This window comes from Talpa europaea, assembly GCF_964194135.1.
Source record: "Talpa europaea genome assembly, chromosome: 15".
NCBI classification, from domain to species: domain Eukaryota; kingdom Metazoa; phylum Chordata; class Mammalia; order Eulipotyphla; family Talpidae; genus Talpa; species Talpa europaea.
In genome coordinates this window covers 39429297-39447935 of record NC_140083.1, presented here as the reverse complement: position 1 = coordinate 39447935, position 18639 = coordinate 39429297, and positions in this window count along the sequence as shown.

The following is an 18639-nucleotide window of genomic DNA, read 5'->3' as shown; positions in this document are numbered from 1 at the left end:
AATGTGACCTAGATGTTGTACTTTATTGAGACAAACTGGAGTTTATCCTTTTATTCTTTGTGTCCTTTCTTTGCTGGCTGAGTCAGTAAGTGCAGGCTGTTTGCTTGGCAGCTTTCTGGAACAAGGGAGTAAATGGTCCACGTACAGCAAAAACGTGTGCCTGGAAAGGTGACATCCACGAAATGCACCTTAGGAAATTGGGGAGAATGGATGGGGCCCTCAGTGTGGCCCCAAGGATGACAGCCCCAGTGTGTTGTTTCCCTTCCCAAGTGGGGCAAGAAGGTATTAACTGTCCTTCCCCATGGGGATGCTGGAGAGAGGGCCACAGATCCACAGCTGGAAACCCCAGCTTTCTGGAAGAACAGCTGGGACAGGATGAGGGGAAATGACTATCTTATTTATGGCATGAAGGTTTGGGATGAGAGTTTACCCATGGCTGTGAGGCTTCCCTACAGGCAAAATGGGAATGTCATGTGGACCAGTGCAAGCCATTTCTAGGTCCTCCGCTGTACATTCTTTAACGATTACCATGATGACCTTATTCCTTCAGTGGCTTTGGGGCCTAAAAGGTGTTACTAGAAGTTAGACTTTGTGGGGTCCAAATGTGTTTTGTTTTATTTTATTTTTTAAAGATTTATTTTTATTTATTTATGCATACAAGAACTGGGGTGTAAGCCAGAGGTGCGGGGTGGGTGGAGGGTTGTATGTGAGAGGATTCACCAGAGAGAGTGGGAAGCAGAACAGGCAGATCTACTGAAATACACTGCTGAGGGGAGCAGCGGGTGAATCAGGAGAGGTCTGCTGCGCCATGTGGGTTAGCTCCCTGGCCGGGGATTGAACTCCTACAGCAGTGGCCACGGACAGCTTCATAGTGCTGAGACTTAACCCCTTGCACCACCAGGGAGATCCCCAGATGTGTTTTAATAGGGGGTACTGAAAGGATGTGACTGATGTCAGAAGGTGTGATGGACTATGATGTTGAAGAAATTCCATCTAAAATACATTGAAGAAGTGGGTTTGGGATGTCACTCAGAGTGAGGGGAAGAAGCCCTGGGAGTTGGGTAGTTATTGAGGAAACTTCATCAATTTCCTTGGGGTCAACAAATGTAACTGTACTTTTCCTTTTTGGGTAAAGACAGATAATTCTCAGGAGGGCGTTGGCCTGCTGTGGGTCTGTTGTAGAGCAGCCCCGATACAAAATGGGGTGCCTGACTGTGGGTCCTCACCCGCGCGCTTAAAAGGACTTATCAATGCTCTACTGCAGGCACACGTGAAAGGTTAATTAAAGGTTTATTTACAAGGGAAGGGGAAATGAGGAAATGTACAGCTCAGGGAGAAAAGTGGGAGACAAAGTTTTAAATGAGTCCTACCCAATCCGCCAATCAGGAATCCCAAAATGGTGCTCTGAGAGCTGGTCACGAGCCAGGAGCTGTGTAGCCAGGAGGCGAGTGACAGCGAGCCCCCCAAGGCCCACGTGTTTGATTTTTATACCCAACCTGGCTGCTTAACTCCACCCTCAGGTCCCAGCCACCCTCCCTTTGGTGGTGATGGGATTTGTCTTTCCCAATGTCCTGATGGCTTTAATCTGGAGTGGGGGTGGGGTCCACAAAGCCTGTGTGGGATTAGCTCAGGACATCCTTTCCCCCTAACAGGTCTGCTACTCCTAGGCAGCCTATTCAGCCGCCATTTTGTCACCTAAACAAGGTCGAAGTGGTCCAGCCAGTTAGGAACAGGAGCCCAACCCTTAAGCCCTTCAAATCAAACAAGAGCACAAAGCTGGATCACACTGGGAAGGTTATGCATCACAAGGTATGTCCAGAATGTCCATCACAAGGTATGTCCAGAGTGCCTTGTTGATAAGATTAGAAACATGGCTGGGGATTAGGGTGTGTCATCAAGTAGATTAGAAGTGCCTGGAGGGCAGACTCACAATCCCTAATCTTCTACACCCTTCCCTTTTCTTTAATCTCCTTACAACCAATTACATGTGTCAATAAAAGGGCCAGGATCTTGCTCTTCAGCAGCATCCTGCATTATGTAGCCTGCTCCACGACTCCCATTTGCCAGTGTGGTGTTGTCCCCTGCAACAGCCTACGAGATAGCTGGGAGCCAAAGGAACAAGCAGGAATCCATGTTGTCCTCTCTAAGGTTCTGGTTAAAAAGGGGTTGGGTCAGATTTTGTGAGTTGTAGGCTTAAGAGTTGTCTAACAGTTCAGACACTGGGTTGTTTCTGTGTTCCAGGGGAGGGTTGTGGCAACGTGGAGGAGTCGATCACTGTGCTATGGCATGAGGCCCAGGATGAGAGTGATTACTCAGAGGCCAAGCGTGTTGGAGCGATGAGAAGCCTAGAAGAACCACATCGGAAGAATCCCTTTGGAAGGGAGGGCTAAGATGCAGCTTACTTCTAGGTCAGTCTCGCTTTTATTTAGCATTGGGTAGAAGATATAAATCAAGAAGCAAGCAAGCATGCAGGGAATGTATGACCACCCGGTGCCAGCCAAAGCTAAGTTACCTCAATGTTCTTGTTAATCTCAGGGCAACATCTTCTGAGCTCGAGGTGGTCCTGATGTTCCTGTGAATCTAAGTGAAACATCTTCTGCTGTTTCCAGCACGTCCAGTTCTTCCTCTTACCAGGGCTTTTGCCCTTTGTTGTGCTCTATTTAAGCTTCCCTGATTGTACTATGGGTTCAGGGTACAGACCGTTCCCACAGTTGAGAATCGAAAAATTGGCTCCTATGCCAATGAGAGTTCTCGTAGCTTCTTCAGTGCTCATTTCCCCTAAGACATTTGTGAAGAGTATTGGGGAAATCCCCCCTTTTGCCCCAGAGCATCACTGTTGTTTGTTGGTAGGAGGGCAGGTGGGTGGCATCCAAGGTCAGGAGGCTTTGGGGGTTACACTCTGCCTGTTCAGTTTTGGGGTCTCTTCTGAGGTCCAGGCTTCTTATGGCACTTGTTAGAATCATCTAGGGGGGACTGGGGACACTTGCCTGGGAGTGTTTCAAATCCTCGGGCTTGGGGACACACTACCTGAGCTGCCACGGCTCAGAAGTCCAGGCTCTGAGGCACTCTTCCTCTGCCTTTTGTATGGCTCAAGAAAGTCGTTCTGCCAGACTGACCACGTCATGGCAACGTTGGTAGCGCCTCTGAGCTGCTTTTGCTTGACAGAAGTACTAAGTTCTCCCTCAAGGCTACCAAGGAGGGTTGACAAGGGTGGTGTTTTCATAATTCATGTTATCCATTCCAGAGCATTGTTTCAAAGATTTTTCTCACTGGCCAAAGTAATAAAAAATAGGTTTTTTTTGTTTCTAAGAATAATGTTGTATTTTCCTCCAATCCATAGTTTGGGGGTAAACTTCCGGAATCACCACTTGCAGTTCTTGAGTGAGTTTAAAGGCATTTGTCCATTCTTGCCTTTCTTTTTAAGAAACCACCTTGGGTGGCCAACCTGCCTTTACCACCTCTCCTCAGGGTGCCCTTTTTATGCCAGCATAAAAAGGATTTATCGGAATCTGAAGATCCTGGCTCATCAGCTCAAATTACTAGTGAGAATTCTTCAGCCAGGCCCAAGGGCCTGCTGGGGTATTTGGGAATTCTGAGAGAGAGCACGCAGTTCTCGGTCCATGGTGTGGAGACTGTAGAAGGGGGTCCCCCACACCCTTCCCTGCTCTTCCTTAAAAGGAGCTTGAGTAGCTGGTGGGTCTAGAGGGAGCTCAAGACTTTTGTCCAAAAGGGAATTTAGACCATGTCTGGGTACTCAGGAGAAACAGGAATGGCAGACAAGGAAGCACCAGGCCCCCCAGAATGAAACATTTCAAGAGCCAAGATGCGCTGGGAAAGGTGGGATTCAGCTTTCCTGTTACTTCCTTGTGGAGACGCCATCCTGGGGCCAGAGCACTCACAGGCCTCCAGACACCAGTGCGGGTGTTTTCCATGCATGCCTTTTGCTGGATTTTGCAGTTTTGCTCCACTTGCAGGCATAAATATCCTCATTTAGGAATTTTGAGTGAGCCTCCAAATGGGACATTTAATGTCAAAATATCTTTAGTCATTTGGACCATTTTTTATCCAAAAAAAATCACAAGAAGAGGGTGCATTTTCCCTACACTGAATCCTGTAGGCAGCCCAGCTGGAGGCCAGCCAGATTCAGCCTTTTTAGAAGCTGAAGTTCCGATGGAGTCCCCACCAGAAGAGGGAAAACCCTGCAGTAACCAGAAGGCAGTTACCCTTACATGATGGCACCACAGATGCCCAACAAGGGCCGAAACCTCAGCCAGAGGATCGAGAGTTTCTGACGCCGAAGACTCACCAGGTAGGTTCCCTATGTCGGGCAGAAGACAGAGCTCAGGGACCCCTGGTCAAGCCGTCAGGTCCTGGAATCCCACCAGCCGTTGCTTTGGATGCCTTCTCTGACTGCAAAGCATCAAGTGAAGCTGCTGTGAGGCTATGAGATAAAAAGTAAGGTGTTGGGCCTCTCCCGTGGCGCAGTGGTTGAGCACTGGGCTGCGAAGCTGTCAGCAGCCTCTGCAGCACCGGTTTGATCCCCACCGCTGGGTGAGGGTCCCACATGGTACACAGACCTCTCCTGCGGCCCGCTGCTCCCTCAGCAGTGTACTTTGTCACTCTGCCTGGTCTACTCTCTGCTATGGCTCTGGTGAATTCTCTCACCCTCCCGTGCCTCTGACTGTACCCAGTGCTTGTATAAATAAATAAATAAATATTAAAAAAAAAAAAAGGGCAAGGTGTTTATTTGGCCTGGGAAGGGGGGCACTTGCAATGCAGGCGCAGAATCCAGGGTATACTGAGCGTGTCCTGGAGTGAATTTTATGGGTGTTAACCTAAATGACTCATGCTGTGTACGGGTCACTGGTCACTGTAATGGTCAAAAAGCAGTAGCTACATCTGATCACTGGACAAATCCACTGGACTTTACCATCTTCTTTGCACCAAGGAGTCCTTGTCTTCGGTGGGTCCCGTTTAGTCTGACCTTCAGCAGTTGCAGTGTTTAGTTGTCAGCAGAGTGAAGAGAATCCATTGCTGGTGCTTTTCAGAGGAGCCCTGGGTTGGCACCCCAAGGGCATGGCCACAGTGTCCACGGCCTCACAAGGAGGTTGTAGGAGCTGCCCGAGACCCAGTCCACCCAGCATCATGGGCTCAAATGAGGCTTCAGTTTTAAGCCTGTTTGGCTGCTGGTGGTCTGGGCTCTGTGGCCCTCCTCAGCCACCCAGCATGAAAGGGATCGCTCTCCTGCGCGTTTCTCAAGCCAAGAAGAAGGGTTTCACTTTCCTGTTTCTAGATGGATGTTAAAATGAAATACAAAACAGAGACCAGACTTGAAAATTTCCTGAACAAACAAAACCAGCACTGCCAAGTCCGTGAAATAGAATGCAGCTGATTCTGCAGCACGAGCAAAACTACGCTTGGGTTGCTTCATCTAAATGCCTCTGAAAATCATAATTGAAATCCAAATTGTTTTCCAAAAATGTCACAAGATGACTACTTTTAACACTTCCCTGTCATTTGGGGACCCCTGGTGCTGTGACCAATCACCATTCAGATGAAACATCTCATCCTGGCTACAGATGCCCCCCATTATGATCCCCCTCTGGGGTTTGTTCCACTGTTGGTGTGAAGACTCCCCCTTTATAAAACCTGTTTTTCTCTGAACAATAAACTCTTACTAAATACAGTGTGGCTGTTTGATCTGGTTTTATTACGTTTCTGGACTTTACAGCGGCTACCTGCCGCCTTTCCATTGGGTCGGCCGTAGGTGTGGGGGTCTGGGCCCTGTCCAATCATGTCGCCCAAAACACCATTGTGAAAAAGAGAAATCAAGAAAGGCTTTGATTTGGGTCAAGAGAAAGTTGTGTAGGAAATTACATTTGCAGACACGCTGCTCAGATTTCCCCTGGGCCAGCTGCCCCCAGTCCACCGTGGTGACTGCTGTGTGATTTCAACCAGCAACGTCAGATTGGACTCAGCATCTTCCCCCTGGAAGCTTGGACAGGCCAACTGAGGGAGAATGGAGGGAAGCCAGCTACTACAGCCCGCTGTGTCCCTGACCTTCCAGTATGCAGACCTGTGGGTGAAATTTCCACCCTCCACACCTAAGTACTGTTCACACACCCTGCATCAAGGGCCACAGAGTTAGCAGGGAGAACCCTGGCCTGAAAAGCCTGAGACAGAGGGTTTGCTCTCAGTCTTTCACATCTGTCACCTGACCATGCCACCTCAGTGAGTCACTTCATGTCCGTGGCATGAACCTTTTCTCCTTTGTAAAAATGGTGGGTCTTGGTTTTAGATGTCTACAGTAGCTTGATATCATTTTTGTCTGTCCATAGCTATTTATGGATCAAACAAAATTGATGTGGTTTCTATATTCTGACCTGCCCACTTTATTCTACCAGAAGCAAGTAAACGAGGCTACTTGCCAGGAGGCGAGTGAAACCAGAGGAGACTGGTAATGTAGCGAATTCTGGGTTTCAAATGCCCATCACTTGGGACAGTGATGTGAACTGCCAGTTATATCAACTGGTTGACAAATTGAAGGGGTGAGAGTAGATCTCAAAGTTTGGTCCGTTGATATCTATAACATGTAGTGTTAACTTATTCCTTCAAGTAACTTTTGGGGATTTCTTAGAATGGTTCTCAAAGGAGTACATCCTATACTTTGAACAGAGACACATCCATCCACCCATGCATTCATCCATCCATCCTTACACACACAGATGCACGCGCACACACACACACACATATGACTAAATCAATACTTAGCCTTACACCATGTCCTGTTATTTTCTATTCTGTTGTGTTTTCGTTGGTTTATTTTTGTATTTTAATTCTTGGCTTGGGTTAGAGAGTGTATGGTCAGCAGCTGTGTGCTTGGATCTGGGTTGTAGATCTTAGAACAGATGTCTGTTGATCACTTCCAAGCTTCTAGGCAATTTGCCAGGGGCATTGTTCTGCTGTTGGTTTCTGAGTTGATGCCCCGCTGTCCTGGATACTGAGAGTAGAGGTGGGGTATGCAGGGTGAAAGCCTGCCTTTGTTCTAGGGTTCTGATGTGGGGGTTCCACACAGAGCCACCCTTGGAGAGAGGTTATTCTTTAAAAGAAATTTGGATCCTCAGCTCAAGAATTTCTTGAAAGAAAGAAAGAAAGAAAATGAAAATGCTGACCTGGAGCCTGGCTCTCTTTTTATTTTAAGTTGGGAAAATTGTCCTTTGTCAACCTCAAGTCCTGAACTAACTTCTCAAACTGTTAATTAAAGCTTGGTAATATGCCTGGACATATGCTTTCAAAACCCACTCTCTAATTCTAATCTTCAAACGCTGTGTCTTCATCCCCAAGTGGTCCATGTGGTCAGAGACCAGCAGCGGCCAGCCCCACACCAAGATGTCCTCAGCCCAACTGACACCAACCAGCCTCTTCCTGGCCGAGGTCCCCAAGCTCCCTTAGACATTTACTTTAGAAGACTTAAAGTTATAAATTCTTCCTCTGCCCCCCAGCTATAAATCTTTCCAGAAGCCTCTTGCAGGTTTTACTGCCCAGGAAGGTCTTTCTCAAGAATGCAGGGCTGTTTCTGTGCAGTGTCATCAGCCATGGCAGTGACAGCCCTCTCATGTCCTGGGGAGGGGGAACCAACTCCATGCACCTTGCTCCCCAGTGCCAAGCTGTCCCTTGTCATAGAGATCGGAGACAGTCACTCCTCTTTGCATAAAGCAACCAGCAGACCCAGATGGGCTGTGACTTCCCTTGACATTCCCACTGGTTCACCCCTCACCATCAGGGGTGTTGGGTTCCCCTGGGGCATCTGTCTGCCTGTCTCTTCTCATCTTATAAGGACACCAGCCAAAATAAACAAATGAATGAAAAAGACCCCAGTCCTATTTCAAGGCCCACGTGACTGGACTACAACTTTGTCTCTACCAATACCCTAATTGCCTGAGCAATCACCCTATTTCTGGGCCACTCTCAGGGGTACTGGAGTCAGGACTTCAACATCTGCTTTTTTGGGGAGAAGGGGCAAAACGTGTGACCCACGACTGACGGAAGAAAAATCAGTATCTGGAATGAAAGGCTTTGCCTATATTTCATTTTGTTAAAAATGTGGTATTCCAATTAAGGGGCAAATAGAAGAATTTTCTATATAAGCATCATCTAGGGATATTATATTGAGAGATGTGTATGTTGGATTCATGGAGGTTAAAGATGATCAGCTATTTACCTCTTCTGGGAGAAGGTCTGCCTCAGACATCACACAGGACAACAAGGACTGATGTAGTTTTGTAGAGTGCTGGGGTCCTTGGGTTCACTCTAGGAAAAGTTTCACCAGAGCTCCCATTTCAGCAGCACGTGGTGAGTTTCCCAGGCGGGTTTCTCCATGAGACAGAGACATTAGCTATATTTAAAGAACAGGTTTATTAGGGAAAGGGAAAGGAACAGATTTGCTGAGAGGCCTGATGGTTGCAGGCGGGCGGCCTTGAGGAGAGCAGCCTCCACTGAGGGAGGTCAGTGAAGAGAAGCCCCGGCAGGTACAGGTCACGGGCAGGCAGGAGACTGCTGCCCTGCAGAGGGAGAGAGTTGGGGAAGGAAGCACCTGCATAGTCTCAGGTGGGCCGTGAAACTGCTGCCCCCAGCCTGTGCAGAGCCTGCACTGATCTAGTCCTTTTCTCTTTGGGAGGGGTCACTCCTCTGTGGAGTGGCCTGCTTATTGCTGATGTTGGGTAACAGGGAAAACTAGAAAGGGGCCAGAGATTCCAGGGTGGGCCCAATCTCTGTATCTTTACCCTCAGGCCTGTGCTCCACTCCCTATAGCATCTGATCCTGCTGAGTCTCATGCCTTGTGCTAAGGCACTGGTGCCTAAGGGTCACGACCTCTACAGCTGGGTTAATGGTCATGTTATTCCCCTTGACCCCCACCTTCTTGTGTGAGTCAAGTTTTAGTCTTGTGAGGCCTCCTTTCCAGTTTTTCTATTCTTGTCCTCCATCATTCCCCCCCAACCACATCTGGCCCAAAATCTTTTGGGGAGTTGAAGGGAGGGGGTCCATTTTCTGTAGCTGCTTCCTGCTAGAGTGCAACATAGAGCTGGCCCAACCTACAAGGGCCTAGGATATGGTCTCCCTAACACTAGTCCCTGAGCTATCTATAGTTGCTGGTTCTGGAAGGAGGCAAGGGTTGGGGCCTCTGGAGTCCAAGGGGTAGGGCATCTGGACAGGCTGTTCCTCTTGTATGGGTCAGCTGTTTTTGCTTGGAGGAGGAGTTTAAACTTGAAGAGCTTCTTCTAGGTTAGAAGAAACAAATTTGATTAGGACATTGTGTATGTAAAGATTTTAAGAGGAGAGTGAGAATTATAGCCGCGGCTAAGGGCCCTCGGTAACATGTACAGTCCTTTGGGGCCAGCCATTGAGTATTCGGTTTACTAACAAGATGAGCAGTAGTAAAATAGCTAGCAAGTTTTGGGGTTGTGACATGGGAATAAATTTTACCAGGGAAACAACCCATTTTTAGAGTATTGTTAGACAAGAAATAATGTCGATGGGATATTAGCTCCTAGCAGAGGAGCTGTTTTAAATCCCATGTGTCCCTTGTAGGGGCAGCACCCACCAGGGAAACCCTGAAATGCTGGAGTAAGGCATATAGCCCCAGACTCAGCGGGAGGGTCGGCTTGCTGTGCGTGTAGAGTAGCAAGCCCAGTGAAAACTACTAGTTTTTTTTTTTGGTTTTTTTTAGTTTTATTAGGGACAGTGTCATGAGCATGATCACTGCGAGGCTAGTCAGATCTCAGGAGAGTTGGGTGAACTTTAAAGTTAAGTTAGAGTGAGGACGGCAGTCCACCTTTCTAAATGTTAAGATTTTACCTGAATATGATGACTTGATAGTTTTATATCTTCCAATGTTGAGGCAGAGTGGTATTAGAAAGACAGTGTCCGACCCTTTCCGGGCTCCAGGATGAGGACTTTTCCAAGTGTTCAGGAGCACCCGTCATATAAAGGGGAGTCTGTGGGAAATTGTTGTCTGTTAGGAACAATCTTATACAAGACAGTTAGATATCAAAAATGTTAGTCCTATCTGTAGGTTGAAAAGATAGACACATGTTTTTTCTTGGGCGGTGGTAAGCAGATTTCGTGAACTTTGATTTTGTTAAGGCCATTCCTATTATATTTTGTGAGGAAGGGAAGGTGGGTCCAGAATGCTGGGTGAGTACAGAGTAAGTGGCTACTTTATCTATCAGAAAATTAATATTTTTACCTGCGACATCCAGGGTTATCCTAGGGTTACCCTCCATCAGCCTTGGAGATGGTCATCTGGGGAGTTGTTGATGTCCTTAGGTCCGGTCACTTGTCATCCAGGAGGTGTCACTTGGCCAGGAGACATCACTCATCATCCAGGAGATGTAGGCTGGCAGCTGAGGGTCTGGTCCCTCCTCCCTTCAGAGAAGGGGACAGTCCCCTTTCCAGTGGTCTTCCTTCTTGCACCTGGGGCACAACCCAGGAGGAGTTTTGGGTTGTGTGCAATTCCTGCTCCAGTGCTCAGGCTTGTTGTACCTGTAGTGTGGGGCCGTAGAAGCCCCTCTGTTCTTCCAGGCAGGTCAGTCTTTGGTTTATCTGAGCCTGGGGAAACCTGGGTCTGCAGGGTGCTGGCAATGGTGGCGCCTATTAATGGAGCCTGCCTTTACTCACTCACCACATCCTTCTTACCTTTTTAACCCTTTACTTTGGTTTCTATTATTGAAGATTTTAAAAACCACTTTTAAAAGGTGGCGTGGCTGAGTTTGGGGTCCCATGGCTAGTTTTCGGAGTTTTCTGCGTATATCTGATGCAGACTGCCTAATAAAATGAATCCCCAGAATCACCTCACCCTGTCTTGTATTAGGATCCAGGTTTGCGAACTTGCAAATGGCTTTCACTACACGTTTTGATTAGCCACAAGGTTTCCACTGAGATAGAAGTTAAAATCATTACATAGGATAAGTATCCAATTTTAACCATTACATCAGACCTAGAAGTGAGACAACAATTTTAAAGATAAGCAGGAAAAAACCTAGGATTGTTTTAAGTTTCTGTTTTTGTCCCAAATCAGGCAGGGAACCAGTTTCCTTAAGACAAAAGAACACCTTATTTACAGACCGTAAGGATGAGAGGCAACAGATGAAGATCTCTTATATTGTCTTTCAACCAGTAAAGCATCCTACATAGCCTGTTAGTAAGACCAGAGTCTCAAAATTGCCTGAAAGAGTGGGAAGAGCCATAGGCGTACCCCCCAGAGAGTGTGGGGGCAGCCACAGGCATACCCCCAGAGAGAGTGTGGGGGCAGCCCCAGGCATAACCACAGAGAGAGTGGGGGCAGCCACAGGCGTACCCCCAGAGAGACAATGTAGGACCAGAGACCTATCTCTGAGGCTGTAGGATCTAAAAGAGCTGACTGGGGTTGTCTTAGTCTCTCACAAGTCTTAAAGTCAAGGCAGATAGAACAAATTTAACCAAAGGAGAGGAAATCTGGTCTCCATAACAAGGAAAGGAGACTATTAAGTTAGAGTGATGTAGGAAGGCACTTGAAGGACAAGGAGTCAGAGCAGGGGAGCTCTGAGAGGGGGAGCTCTATCTGAGCAAGAAAAAGTCTGGCTGTGTTACTGGCTACTTACAGTTTGTTGACTTATAGCTGATTGCGATGAAAAGGAAGCAGTGAAAGGCTGCAGTTGGGGTTAGGGAAGAGCAGTAGATGAGAGGTTGTAAAAAGCAGGTCCAGGTCTCATTTCTACAATCCTAAGAGGTGGAGAGCTGCGGGGTGGGACATGTGGGTGCTTATCATGAGTTCCTGTGTTGCTGCACCCCAAACTCAGCCACGCCAGCTTTTAAAAGTGGTTTTTAAAATCTTCAATAATAGAAACCAAAGTCTTTGTCTTTGTCTTGTGATTGGCATGACCAGAGCTAACCTGGGGTGCACACCAACTTATCCTTTCACGGGAGTCTTCTAGAAAGTGGTAGCCAGCCCTAGTGGCCTCTTATGGCTGAATAGTGCCCACTATTTTTTTGCGGCAAGGGCGAGACCTGGTTTGAAGACAGAAGTCAGGAGCCAGCTCTGTTCCCAAGGCAGAGAGGAAATGGCGGCTTGAGTGAGATTGATTAGCAAGGTAGTGAGGCAAGGAGAGAGGCATGAGGCGTTCACCTGGTCGGGCCTAGGGCAACTAGAAGGCCGTTCCCTCACGTTTTAGGGCCCGCCAAAGAGTAGCCTTGGCCTGAGTCCCTCAGTCCGTGTAGGACAGCCAAACAGTCGCTGAACACCAACTCCCCTCAGAAAAAGAGGTGGTGATGGCATGAAGAGAGAGAAAACTGGAGAAATCTTACCGATGCTATGAGAAACCAAATGTTGGGCGCCAAAATGATGTTGGCACCAGATGACGTGAAGAGCCCCATGTTGGGAGCCAAAATGATGTCATTTTGTAGAGTGCTGAGGTCCTTGGTTCACTCTGGGAAAGGTTTCACCAGAGCTCCCATTTCAGCAGCGCCCGGTGAGTTTCCCAGGCGGGTTTCTCCATGAGACAGAGACGTTAGTTATATTTAAAGAACAGGTTTATTAGGGAAAGGGAAAGGGAAAGGGACAGGTTTGCTAAAAGAGAGGCCTGCATGGTTGCAGGCGGGCGGCCTTGAGGAGAGCAGCCTCCGCTGAGGGAGGTCAGTGAAGAGAAGTCCCAGGCCACGGGCAGGCAGGAAGCTGCTGCCCGGCAGAGGGAGAGAGTTGGTGAAAAGAGGCACCTGCATAGTCACAGGTGGGCAGTGGGAGTGCTGCCCCTAGCCTGTGCAGAGACTGCACTGACCTAGTCCTTTTCTCTTTGGGAGGGGTCACTCCTCGGTGGAGTGGCCTGCTTGTTGCTGATGTTGGGTAACAGGCAAAACTAGAAAGGGGCCAGAGATGCCAGGGTGGGCCCAATCTCCATATCTTTACCCTCAGGCCTGTGCTCCACTCCCTAGAGCAGTCTGATCTTGCTGGGGTCTCAGGCCTTGTGCTAAGGCACTGGTGCCTAAGGGTCACGACCTCTACAGCTGGGTTAATGGTCATGTTATTCCCCTCAACCCCCACCTCCTTGTTGTGAGTCAGGTTTTAGTCTTGTGAGGCTTCCTCTCCAGTCTTTCTATTTTTGTTCTTCATCAGGACCTTGTTGGCCCCGACACCCACTTGGGTTTGGTGAGGGTGAAGCCTCTGGGGTGGGGGCATGATCTAAAAGCAGAAGTCTCAGTGGGGTAGTTGAACAGGAAGTGGTGTTCTCTGCAGTGAGCTGGGTTCGGGGCATGCATTGTTCTAGTCTAAGCTAATCGGTGATAACAAAGAACAGGGTGTGCCTGGGCTTGTCAGCAGGTTCAGGCACCAGGACAGGGTATGTGTTCAGCACCAAGGCTGGAGATATGGGGCCTGAGAGCCTGCTCAGGGGTCCCCCTGGTGGATGCTGAGGGCATCTTCCAGAGGCTGTTACCTATCACAGCCCAGGGGGTGGGGGTGGGGGTGGGGGTGGGGGTGGGGGTGGGAGTGGGGGTGGGGGTGGGGGTGGGGGTGGGGGTGGGGGTGGGGGTGGGGCCTGAAGACAAGAGGTGGCTTCCTTGTCTTCCTCTGCTGCCTGTGGCAGCCCTGGTCAGGTCAGGCCCCACGTGGCCAGGTGGGCTGAGGGCATCTGTCCTCACTGCTCACCTGTGAGGGCCAAACTTTTTCAGACTTAATTTTTCATGTGTCTGTTCTCACGTGCTCTGCTCTCGCTGCCGCGAGGTCGCCATTTTCCACAACTCCTTGGGCTGCTGTATGGTTTCCACGCCCAGGAACCTTTATGTCTTGTTCTATCAACAATGGAATGCGGCATTAAAGCCTTTTCAATTTTCTGTAATGTGTTAGTTACTGTGCACAGTGGACAACGGCACATACATTAGGGAGTTAATACATACATTAGGGAATTAAATATACATTGCTGAATTAAATCAAGTTTTCATTATATATACTCTGCCAAGTAAGCATTAGGCTTCCACTAATGGAGCATTAACTAAATCAAGAATCAGTAATTCAGGGCCTCCCCAGTGGTGCAGTGGTTGAGCGCTTGGTAGCGAAGCTGCCCGCAGCCTCTGCAGCGCCAGTTAGATCCCTGGCCACCAACGAGGGTCCCACATGGCGCGCAGACCTCTCCTGCCGCCCGCTGCTCCCCTCAGCAGTGTGTTTCGTCCTTCTGCCTGTTCTGCTCCCAGCTCTGGCTCTGGTGGATTCTCTCACCCTCCCGCGCTTCTGACTGTACCCAGTGCTTGTCTAAAATCGTGACATTCGATGAAGGACTCAGAAGAAGGAAGAGCCCTTTCTCCCCTCTCCCCCTACTCGTCCTCTGTGGAGACTCAGGATGTTGCACTGTCTCTTCTGTCCCCGCTACTCCGAGACTCCCCGCCATCCCTCATACCCCCTTGTTTCCTTCTCCCTCCTGCTCTTGTAACCTCAGAGCCCTTCCTTCATCTATTCCTGGCCACTAGTTTTCGTTAGCATTTTACTTCTTTGTATCATCTGCTTCGTAAATGCCCTGTGTGTGTCTTTGTCTGACTCACCCTACTTCACCTCATCCTGCAGGGTGGACCCTGCAGTTGAATCTCATTATAAGTCCCTTTTGAGTGCGTGGGTGAAGACCCACTGTCAAACAAACTACCCATTTCACTTTGGGGTTGACCTGGAACAATCCCTTCCCACTCCTTCGCTCTCCCTATAAGTGGCAGCCTTTCATCTGTGCTTATGTGTTTTCAGTGAGGGCAGCCTCATGGACAAATCCTGGTGGCCCCCAGATTCACATGGGGACGGGACCTTTGGGGGTGGCTAGTCCAGGAAAGCCCCTGGGGAGTGGGGCCGGCTCTGACACTCTGTGCCAGGACGCACACTTTGAGAAGGCAGGTACTGGCCAGCCAGGACAGCAAGGAGCAGGCAGCCCCTTGGCTTTGGACTTCCCACTTCAGGGGCTATGAAAGCCTCTGTGTGCTGTCTGCAGTGCTTGGGACAGGTGGGTCCAGCAGGACTGGGGCTGCGAGGCTCCCAGTGCAAGCTGTAAGGAGACGCTTTCTCAGTTACCTTTTAGAAGTGGTTGATTTCTCCCTGTAAAATAGATCCTACTGCCTGGGGCACCGCTGCCACCCAGTGGTGGCACCGAGCTGCCCAGATGCCTGTCGTCTGGCTCCCTGGGTGATAAAAGGAGACAGGGTTTGGGAAGGAGAGCAGTTTAATTTGTCCACAGTCTGAGGAGTCAGACCCCTGCTGTTTGGCAGATGGCAAGGGTGTTTTTCCAGAATCACTGGTGGGTAGAAGGGCAGTGGGCAAGCGCCAGCACTTCCATCCTCACTCTGCAGGTTTTCCCTACCACCTGGTGCTCAGCAATTCAGATGTGATCTTCCTGGCTATGCCCTTTTCCCTGGGAATGCAAGAAGACAAAGTTAAGCCTAAAGGTAAATAAAGAGAGGAAATGGGGCAGAGAGAGACAGGTACATTGTTGCTGCACCCCACCTTCTACCAGGGTGTGTGGCCCTGGAGTGAGCACAGAAGGAACCACAGGGATGCAGGAAGAAGATGCCAGAACTTCAGCTTTCTTTTCTTTTCTTTTTTTTAAGATTTATTTATTTTTTTTATATAAGAACTGGGGTACAGGCTAGATGCGCTGGAGGGTGAGAGGATTCACTAGAGACAGAGCGGGGAACAGAACAGGCAGACTGACAAAATACACTGCTGAGGGAAGCAGCGGGAGAGACAGGAGAGGTCTGCTGCACCATGTGGGATTCTCACCAGCCGGCTGGGATCGAACCCGCGCTCCAGAGGCTGCGGACAGCTTCACAGCGCTGCACTCAACCGCCTGCGCCACCAGGGAGGCCCTTTGTTTTCCTTTTATTCAAAGAGCAAGCAAGACCTTAAATTCTGCTGCTGTAACTACACCAGTTTGTACTTAGGGAAGCCCAATGGCAGATAAACCCAGGCGGTGAGAGCCTGGTGATAGGCTGATAATGTCACCTCACGTCAGCAGAGCTGTCCTCACCCAGAGGACATGTGTCTTTAAAAGAGTCCTACAGAGAAACTGCCAGACTAAAAAGGTGACTCAGGTAACACACGATCCCACAAATGGAAGCCATGGCCTCACTGCCCAGGGGCCTGACTACAGGAGAAGCTCTGGACATGAATAAGAACTCAGCACCCTTCCTAAGAAGTGCTGTCTGAAAGGGGAGCTTGTTTTATCTCTGTGAAAGTGCACCTCTCCCCTCACTGTGTCCTGAAGATATCTGGGTTATCCTGGCCACTCAACTGCCAGGACTTGACATGCACTGAGCTTATAAACAGTTCAGCACATCCCTGTTTCTCGGGGTCAAACAGCCTTTTCAAAATTGCATCATCCACTTCTCTGAAGAGGAAATGCAAATGGCCAACAGGCATATGAAAAAATGTTCAACATCCCTCATAATTAGGGAAATGCAAATTAAAACTATAATGAGATAACATCTTACACCAGTGAGAATGGCACATATTAAAAAAACTAGCAACAACAAATGTTGGCAAGGATGTGGTGAAAAGAACTCTCTTACACTGGCTGGTGGAAATGCAAATTGGTCCAACCACTATGGAAAACTGTGTGGAGGTTCCTCAGACTACTAAAAATGGAGCTTCCATATGACCCAGCAATTCTACTCCTAGGGATCTACCCAAAGGACACAAAAACATTAATTCAAAAGAATAACTGTACCCCTATGTTTATTGAAAGGTCCATGCAGGGGGCCGGAATGCAGGAGCCAACCAGGAAGCCCACCTGGGGGGCAGGAATGTGGATACTTGCCTGGAGGACTCAGACAATGAGCCTCCCCCCTCCCACTACGAGTCTCATCTCAGACAAAGAACCTCTACCTGCCCTACAAACTTTTCCCGCCCTATGAGCCCAACTACCCACCTGACCTCTCCTTCCCTATAAAACCCTGCTTCCCCCTAACAACGTGCACGACTCCACTGACACACCCCCCCCCCCTTGGGTCTGTGAGGTCCGCCTGGGGCGCAATAAACTTTCCCTCCCTTTGATAAATGTAGCCTGGCTCTCCTTTTCTTTACCGCGCCGAACCTTTCATTTATTGCAGGTCTATTTATAATAGGTAGACTTGGAATCAACCCAAATGCCCAAAAATAGATGACTGGATCAAGAAGATGTGGTATATATACGCAATGGAATACTATTCAGCAATCAAGAAAGATAAACTCATGCTATTCACAGCAACGTGGATGAAGCTAGAAGGGATTATGCTCAGTGAAATAAGTCAGAAGAAAAAGAAAAATATCGGATTGTTTCACTTACAGGAGGAATATAGGGGAACCATACAAGAGATCAAGGGAAAAAAAACAATAAAAAACACAATACAACACAACAAAAATAGACAACTATAAATTAGGGACATTCTGCAGGGGAGGGGAGGGACAGGGATCAAAATGAGGGCAGGAAGAGCACAAGGGATTATGGGGATGGAGCACAGGTGAATTGGTTGTGGGAAATCTATGGGGACTACACCTGAGAAAAGAAAGAAAACATTTTTTAAAAATGAACAACAATCTAAAATATATATAAACACATAAATTATTTTTAAAAAGAGTTTAAAAAAATTGGTGTCATCGCTGGCCAGTCTCCTTCCCCTCACAGAATGGGGGGCTGGGTCTCGAGACACAATTTGAACACAGATGAGTCGTGCTCAAGTGTGATTTTTCAAAAAGGTAAAACCCTGAATGACTCTACCAGAAATATAAAATGACCCCACAGCATAGATCTTACCTTTGACGAATGAGGCCCCAGGGAGGATGCTGTGACTAATTCAAAGAGCACCTGAGGATCAAGGTGCTTATAGAGCAGGACATGTGGGATACAGGGCTGCCCAGAGCCCTGGAGTTAGCTATCCCACCCACACACATTGTTTAATCTCCTCTGGACATAAAATCTCCAAGTTCATTATTCATTCATCCAGGGTCACTTAACTGATAGCAAATAATGGGACAGGCTTTTATTACCATGACCTCTGGGGAAACCCAGCCTGGTTCTTCTGTAGCCATGCCATCCTTTTTCTGGCTGTGGTGATGTCTCAGCCCCACACCGTGCAGACACCAACACCCACTCCTGGTGAATGCACCTATCGGCCCCGGCCCAAGACAAACCTGGTGGCTCTGCCCCCCACATGTTATAGCAAAGATGTGAGACTCCCCCTTTTTGCCTTCTTTCTAAATTTTGGAGAATTTTCCAGGCAGATACTTGGGAATCCTTGGAACAGTTCATCAGTTTCCATTCTCTCTCAGTAGGTCTCTCTACTCTAGCTCAGAGAGACCTTAGATTCCCTAAGATGTAATCTGGGCAGTGTTAACTGACCACATACGAAGTGCTGGACATTGTGGTGAACTGAGCCTTGCCCTGTACCCTCACAGGTTAGAGGAACTCAAGTGGGCTTTGTGGACAGTGTCCTGGGCAAGTGCCAGGCAGCTGTCCCAGGCCAGGCAAGTTCACTGTTGATTCAGGCAAATGGAAGAAGAATCTTGGAGCCTCAGATGTGTCTGACTTGCCTTTAATGCTGAAATGGGAGGTATACACAGGGAGGCAGGCACCGAGAGACAGAAAGTCTGAAAGGCTAAAA